Here is an 8,996-nt window from a genome sequence, read left to right as displayed (position 1 = left end):
GGAAAGTGAAGGTACTGGTTTAAAACTGAAAAACTAAGACTAGGAGGTCATACCTTACTGAGTAGCAATACTGACTTGAGACTCTTTATTTACCTGGAACTGCTCAAGGTACTGAGTATACAGAGATGCCTGAGCTGCGGATGCTGGCCTCAGGGTAGCCTTCCAGGTAGGGGGGAAAGATAAATGAAACACTAAGATAGAGAATGATAAGGAAAGGTTATCAACTGAGAAACAACAAAGTAGGAAGGGAACACAGATCAAAGGATTAATGCTGGGAATCCTGTGTGTGGTCAGGAAAACTTTCACAGAGAAGGTGGTTCTAGAAGGGCGGGAGGGTAGAGGAGGAAAGGGCAGTAGAGGCAGAGCCACCCGTGGTATGGGTTAATTTTCCCCATTAGCCAGAATCTGGTCCTGGTATTTCCTGCTCAGTCCTTTCCTACCCCCATCAAGCACAGCACATGTGGTCTCATGATTAAAGGGCTAAAATCACTATTAGTGAGGTCAAAGTGTTGTTAGGGTATTATGAGATATGAGAGCAAGGTTTTTCTTCCTTTGCCCTCCCCGAAATCCCTGGTGAGAGTGCTATTGGCATAAGCTTGCTTTTGCTTCTGCTTTTTCAGCTGTTTTAGATGCAACCAACCATACACGCAGTCACACCTGATGGGGTTTAAATAAGAGCTCCGCCACTGATTGATTGTAATGCATCTTTGAGCCTCGATTTCCTCGGAGGTAAAATGGGAGTCAAAACGTACTTGCCTTCCAGGCTGTGGCAAAGATTAACTGAGATAATGTTTGCAGAGTGGAGTAGCAACATCGGCTTGCACGTCTGTATTTATCGGGAACCTTTCGAGGTCCTGGGGAGGAAGACGACTAAGACACAAGCGCTGGCTCCCAGGTGCTCTACTAGCCAGGTAAGGAGGAAGATATATACAGTGCTAAAAGGAAGTGCGATAAGGGAAGGCTGTCGCTGAGAAACAAGATATCCATGGCTCAGTCAGTGGTCAGCCGGGACTGTGACTGCTGGTTTGAGCAGTTCTCTGCATGTCTGCTGTTGCTGAGGATCCCTCTCTGCTCCTCTCCTGGACTAAAGGAGTTTCAGAGAGTAGCTGAGGAGATTGCAAGAAGGAAATGTCTCCCCGGAGAGAAGGGGCCCACAGGTTGTGCCAAAAAATATGAGAAAACAGGGGTGAAGAGGGAGCGGATATGAAATTTATCTTGAGCTCTGAGCCCCTTTCAAAGCCTGTCTCCCTGATGAGACTGAGGGCCTGGGTCCTGGCATTGAGGAATGTTTTCCAATCCCACAAGAATGATTTCAGAAGCAGCCCTCCTGGCACTTGGGGATGTCTGCCTCTGCCCATTTTGAGGAGGAAATGATCTGCCCAGATGTAAGCCTGGTCAGTCTCCCTTCTCTATCAGAATCAGGCCACAGAGCTTGGAAGGGTGGAGGGCGACATCTCCATTAACCAGCCATTTTCACACGTTGCTCCTGCACCAGCACTTGAAAACGTGTGCAATCTAACAGGTTGAATAATGCTAGTGGAGTAACACTGCCCTTGCAGAATGGTAAACATGATATTTGAGGGGAATTTGCTGTGGGCCAAAGCAGTTGAGTAAGTGGGGCAGATCCAGATGTGAAAATGCTGTGTGGTTTGGAACCAAATTGACACCAAATTATGTGCAGTATGAATTTAGATCTCCTTTCTGAAATTCCTAGTGTACATTTCATTAATCTCTTCTTTGTAATGAACTATGGTGTGCTATTCAAACCTTGGTCTTCCAGGTAAATTCTGATCAGTCATACATTATACAGCTGAGTACTTACCAGACGCCAGACATATATACAAGAGGGGTATATAGGATCTTGATTCTCATTCTGAAGAAACTGAAAATTCAGAGGGCTTCTCCCATCAAACATTACCTGTGGGTAAGTGTGAAAGTCCCCTTATTTGCATATGGAGACAATCATTTCATGTACAAGACCTTAGTTCCCGTGTTCCCTGAGCTCATCATCCCATCTGGGGGTAGGAACAGGAATGGAGGCAGAGAGCCGTGGAGCTTGTTGCTATGGTAACTTGGCATTAACACACCTTAGCTCCTTTGTGTTGCCCCCAAATTACCTTTATAAGTAGCGTACATTTTCAGAACCTGGAAAGCTTCTCTTAATTTCTGCACAGCCTGTTATAAAGACATTTTCCAAGGTACATAGGCAGAGGGAGGGTCCTTTCCTTTTGAGGCTGAGGCTGTGCCGATGCTAAGGAAGCTAAGCCACAAATATAGAATCAGGATCCAGACTATCTTCTTCTTTAATGGAAGATTTCACTTTCAAATCCCTTTCACATATGTTATCTCACTTTTTATTGCCATGTTTTTTTTAACCTCATGCTTAAGCAATCCAAAGGGCAAGAAAATGAACCCATTAAGCACTTATGCCTCAAAATAGCCATCTGAGGTAGGAACTAATATCCCCATTGTATAAATGGAAAAACCAAGACTCAGAGAGTCTCCATGTGCCCAAGAGTGTATGGTTAGAAATGGCAGAATGAGGAATCAAATGAGGCCTTTAGATTCCAAATCTGGTATCTTTCTGTTCCCAGTCTCTTTCAGTCTTTGTTATTTTACAAAAATGCAGGTGTACACAAAATTGCAATCAATTTGTGATTTGCTTTGAGAAAAACAACTTATTGAAGTATTATATATTTCATAAGTTTCATTAAACATACAGGTTAATGATTTAAAAAAATTTTTGTAATTCCTTTGTTGAGATATAATTCATATACCATATGATCTACCCACTTAAAGTGTACAATTCAGTGGTTTTTAGCATATGCACATATTTGTGCAACCATCACCACGATCAATTTGAGAACATCTTTGCTACACCAAAGAAAACCCTGTACCCTTTAGCTATCACCCCCCAATCTTCCCTGTCTCCACCCCCTATCCCTAGGCAACCACTAACCTACTTACTGCCTCCATAGATTTACATGTTCTGGAACATCTCATGTAAATGGTGTCATCTAATATGTGGTCTTTGTGACTAGCTTCTTTTCAAGATTCATCACTCTGAAGCATATGACAGTATTTCATTCCTTTTTATGGCCAATAATTCACCGTGTGGATTTACCACCTTTTGTTTATCCATTCACCAAGTCAATGGACATTTGAGTTGTTTCCAACCCAATATAATGCTGCTATGAATATTCGTGTACAAGTTTTTGTGTAGACATGTTTCTATTTCTCTAGGAGTAAAATTACTGGGTCAAAGTTTACTCCTGTCAATCTAGGAATAATTTTGCATTCCCACCACCCCTCTGTGAGGGTCCGGTTGGTTTCTCCACACCCTAGCCAACACTTAGAGTGCTTTGCTTTCTTCATTTAGTATTATTTCTTAAAGACCTTTCCATAGCCACATGGTTGTCATTTTTTTGTAGTTACACAGTGTTCCAAAGCAGTCGGTTTGACTTTGTTTCAGCGTCACTTTCACGCTGAGGGTTTGTACTGTTTCCAGGAGCAGGCTGTTTTTAAGTAGTAGGACTAGGATCTGTACCACTTTACTCCACTTACTGCTTTTTTCCTTTAGCTTACTTCCAAATTGGAACAAAGGGCACACGCAGCTCCTGTTACTTCTTTCCACTTTACTCTGCAAAAGGTTGACTGTGTCAAATGCCATCTGCAAACCTCATGCCTGCCTACTTCCCTATAGCCTCTGCCAACAACAAGGCTTTATTGCTTTATTCATGTGTACTAATAATATAGGAATACAATAAAACCTTAAGGTCACTTTGATTTGCATTTCTTCTACTGTTGATATACTTAAAAATTTTAACGGCCATCACATAATCAGTCTGAGTCATTAATAGGAAGAAGCCAGGCGGTGCAGGAGAATCGAGGGTTCAAAGCAAAAGGGAGCACATGGAGCCTAAAGGAATTCCCTGGGTTTGGAAACCTGGGTTCAGTTTTACTTAATAGGGTGGTTGTAGCCTCAGCCAGAGAGAGAATGCTGCTAAAATGCTGGATTGAATTAGATGCCTTCTTTTTCAAACCCTCCCCAGATTTGGTGCCTCTCCTGGTTCTGCTCTCCCTCTCTGGCCATTCCTTCTCAATCTCCTTTGAGAGTTTCTTTTCCTGCATCTTAAGAGATTGGTGTTCCCTGGGATTTCATTCTTGGAGTTCTTATTTTTTCACTTAACACTCTGGGCGGTCTCATCCACTCCCATGGCAGTAATGACTATATAAGTGCTGAAAACTCCCAAGTTAATCTGCAGCCTGGACTTCTCTCCTGAATTCCAAGTACATATATCTAACTTCCTACTGAACCTCTCCATCTGAATGTCCCCTAGACATCTCAAGTCTAGTATTTCACTCCAATCACTTCTTCTTATCCCATTTTTCCTGTCACTGTGATAGTAGCAATAGCCAATCGACCACGCCAATCAAAAACCTGAAAGTCACTGCAAACTCCTTCCCCACCCTCCATATTCCTCAATGTCCCTCAGGTGCATCTTCTTCTCTCCAAACCTAATACACTAATTTGATTCATGGTTTCATTATTTCTCCCAGTAAGTGTGGCATTGTTACCTGTATTGGTTAGGGTTCTGTTGATTGTAATTCTGTCACTTTAAGAAAGGAAAGAAAAAAGATTTATTGAACAGATGCATGCATGGAGTGAAAGGAGAGACTGAGCAAACCCTGTGGAAAGGCAGACTCCAGGGTGGGTACTAGGGACCTCATCAGCAAGTAGGTTGCCCATGGACCTTCTCATGAGGGTTTGCTATGAATGTGACTCAGTTCCCACAGTGCTCAGCCTCTGTATCTCTCACTTCAAAATACTAAATTTCTGGGAGACTCTGGGAACCAGCAAAGATCAAGGAGGTAGAAAGGCTGAGTCAATCACGTGGTGGAAATACAACTGCTGGAAGATGACCTTCACGTGTTGGAGGCCATTATCAGAGAAGAAAAGAGGCGGCATGAGGTGGGCAGTCTTTACAACATTTGTCTACTGCATTGCTGTGATTTCTGAACTGGTCTCCCTGCCTCTAGCCTTACCCTCCATCAACATCCATCTGCGAGAATGACCTTTCAAAATGCAAGTTCAAGAGAAAAGAGAAAGAGTGGGCCAAGTATGGAAATCCTCATTCATCTCGAAGTCTGTTACTTAGAGCAATAATAACTATCATCTATTTGAGTTCCGACTATTTGCCACCACTGTGTAGGTACTACATATTTCTTATTTCTACTCCTATGACAGCTCTGCAAGGTGAACATTGTAATTACTGTACAAAAGAGAAAAATGAGACTTAGAAGGAATTGTCCTAGGCCCTATGAATGTTAAGTAGCAGAACCTACCATCTGATATAAGGCATTTATTGCTGGGCTCTGAAGTTAATGCTTTCTGAGATTCCCAGTTTCTTTATTTGTAAAATGGGTATAACCTTTATTTTACAGGCATTATATAAGGATTAGGCAGAAATGGCTACCTAATCTGTGGGGCCAGAGCAAAATGAAAATGCAGGATAGCTCCTTGTATTAATAAATAGTAAGAGTTTCAAGAGAGTGACAGCAGAGCATTAAACGAAGTGCAGGGCCCTTCTAAGCATGGGGACTTATGTGACTGCACAGGTTGAACACCCATAAAGTTGGCCCTGGGGTAAGGGTTAATGTGTATAAAATACCTTGTACAGAATAGATGCTCATTAAATTGTAGCTTAATAATTGTATTAGCTTCCTATTGCTGCCATAACAAATTACTGCAAACTAAGTGGCCTAAAACAACACAGATTCATTGTGGAGGTCAGAAGACCAAAAGGAATCTTGTGGAGCTCACATTAAAATGTGAGCAGGGCCGCACTCCTTCTGGAGGCTCTAAGGGAAAACCCATTTCCTTACCTCTTCCAGCTTCTAGAGGCTGCCTGCGTTCTTGGCTCACGGCATCTTCCTCCATCTTCGAGGTCAGCAGTGTAATATATTCCAGTCTCTCTCTCTTTCTGACCACTGCTTCCCTTGGCACATTTCCTTCCCTGACTCTGATTTGCTTGCCTTCCTCTTAGAAGGACCCTTCAGACTGCACTGGGCCTACCCAGATACTCCAGGACATCTTACCATCTCAAGGTCTCTACTTAATCACACCTGCAAAGTCCCTTTTACCATGCAAGGTAACATATTCACAGGTTCCAGGAATTAGGCTGTAAACATCTTTGGGAAAACATTAGTCAGCCTACTAAAATAACAATACTATGTTTTTGTCACAGAAATGACATGACCTTCAGCAGTTTAACCTTCAGTGATCTCAGGATACAATTCGCTTACAGGACGTGGCCAGCCCACTGGGATCTGACCCGTGACTCTCTTTCTAACTTCCACTCCTTCTCTTCCCCCTACATGCTTCAAACACTCCAGTGACATTGAACCATTAACAAAACCAACCCTGTTATACCAGATTTCCTTTGTCTTCCTTTGCTCTAGCCACTTCCTCCTTCTTTCTGCTTCCTGCTTGTAAAAGACATCTCTTTCTGTCTCATGATCCCATCTTTTCATTATTTTTTTAATAGTGACAATCTTTTTGCTAAAATTTGCATTATTGTAAGCTTTTCAGAAAACTATGTAGTATGACTCATAGTAACTCCAACTATGAGTCCCACCCTTCTTGTACCCCTTGTTCTGCAGCCCTTTAAGTCACCAAAACATCTGGAACTTTAGCATGGAGACAGTGTGCATTCCCTGTCTCTGCAGGTTACACTCACACTAAAGCTACACAGAGAGCTGAGTGTCCATCACACACACGGGAATCAGTGTAAAGCATGATATAACTCTGGCGTTGTGCTCCTGGAGGTTTGAGGGAGGTGTGGGGCTACCTGACAGACTCATGAAATCCTTCACTTGACAGACTCCCAGAGATCTGAATCCCGTCTTTTCACTTGCAGGAGGAAAGCTGCAGTTTAGTGGAAACAGTGCTAACTTTGGAGTCAGGATTGACTTTAAGCCCAGTTCTACCACTTACCTGGCTGGCTGCTCCTTTGGCAAACCACCAATACCTGTAAGCCTATGGATCTTCAACTTTAGGGTGATGTTAGATGTATTCCCCCTACCTTATAGGTAAATGCCAATTTTTTAAAAGAATATAAAAATATTACTACTAATTGAGCATTAATTATGCACCAAGCCTTGGTAGACACATTTCCTATATTTTATTCATGAGAAAACCAAGGTTCAGGGAGGTGTCACATTGTCACTCTGCTAACACATGGAGAGCCGGGTTTCAAACCCAGGTCTTTCTGACTATGCTGTTGGGGGTGGTTTCCTTTTAGTTACATCAGGTGAAAGAGAGAAATCCAACAAAGGCAGCAGGTATTTTGAACTGTCTTCACATGCTGCCCATTTCGTGGTTGCACTAGACAATCTCAGTGACACTGTCCAGATCACGTGAGTTTCCAGATTCCTTGGGGGACACATAGAAGACCCTTTGTGACTTGACCTCAGCAATAATCTCCAACCTCATCTCTCATCAGGCCTCTCCTGCTACCACCTACGCCAAACCTCCTCTTCAGTCATAATGAAATGCTTGCAGTTCCTGGCATGTACACTTCTTGTGCCTCTGTGCCCCTGTTCCCTTTACCTGTAAGGCACTTCACCCTCTGAGTACCCAGTGAGTACCTGCTCATTTTCTAAAATTGTTTAAATGTCACTTCCTGAATGAAATCTTACCTGGCCTCCCCCCATCCTTCCCACTTTAGATAGAATTGACCATTCTCTCTTTTGGCCTCTAATATCACCCCTACATATGTTTGCACTGGAACCTATAACATTTTTCTTGCACCTATTTATGCAATAAAACTGTTTGTTTACATGTCTTTATTCAACTGTTAGCACCTTAAGTGCAAACGGACTATCTGATTTGTAACTGCATCTTTAGTCTTTAGTATGGTGAGCACTTGGGGGAGAGCCTGGTGGCCAGCCCACCCAACATCCACTCCCAACCTGCTTATCTTTTGTCTCTGTAAAGGCTGTAAAAACTAGATTCTCTTTCTCCACCCCCTTGAAGCTATTAGAGACGGTGGAAAACATTTCTGGCCAACGAGATAAAAGCAAAGGTCTTGGAGAGGAGTAAAGAGCTTCTAGGAGAGCTTTTGCATTTTTCATAAAAGGACCAGGGAAACTGGTGCCAACTATCTCCCCTTCATCCTGCTTTGAATATAGACATGATGCTGGAGCTGTAGTGGCACCATCTTGCAACCATATGGGAAAGCCCCCCCAAGGAATCAATGTGCCACTCTCCAAATGTTTAATGAGAAAAATGAACCCCCACTAATTCAATCACTGTTGTTGAGTTGTCTGTTATTTGCAGCCAAAAACATTCCTGAGTAACCAATGAATTAATAATGTTTGTTGACCCAAAGAGGTAATTCCTTATTTCAATGAGTTTTAAATACTTAGCTTAGTAGCAGAAATATCTCCTCAACAGAACTTTTATACTAAACCCAGTAATTAATATTGATCAGAGCAGACGTGCTCTGATTAAACAAGGTAGTAGACTTCTGCACGGACTCCCAGTCATTTTCTTACTCTTTCTTTTCCCCAGATGACCCTAAGACAATTATTGGGAACCCTGAAGGCTTTTCTGGACATTAATCCACTCTCTAACATAGCTGATAGAAGTGTGAATTGAAACAGCCTTTTTTGGGTAGAATTTGCCAATTTGAGGGCAATGCTATCATGCTGTTAAATTATAGAATCCTTGAGTCAGAAGCTCTAAGAATCTACCTTACAAAAATACCAGCATTTTTGTACAAAGATACATGTATATATTTGTGTGTAAGGTGGTTCGCTACAGAATTGCCTGAAGGTTTAAAAAAATATACAAACACCTTAAATGCTCATTAAGAAACTGATTAATTACTTTATACACATGCATCCTCTGTATATTTTGCAACTATTACTGATATTGAAAGACCTCCAAGACGTATTAAAGTAATACATTTTGAACATATATTAAAAGGTAA

This window comes from Manis pentadactyla, chromosome 9 (assembly GCF_030020395.1).
Source record: "Manis pentadactyla isolate mManPen7 chromosome 9, mManPen7.hap1, whole genome shotgun sequence".
Classification (NCBI taxonomy): Eukaryota; Metazoa; Chordata; class Mammalia; order Pholidota; family Manidae; genus Manis; species Manis pentadactyla.
Note: the sequence above shows the minus strand (reverse complement) of the source record.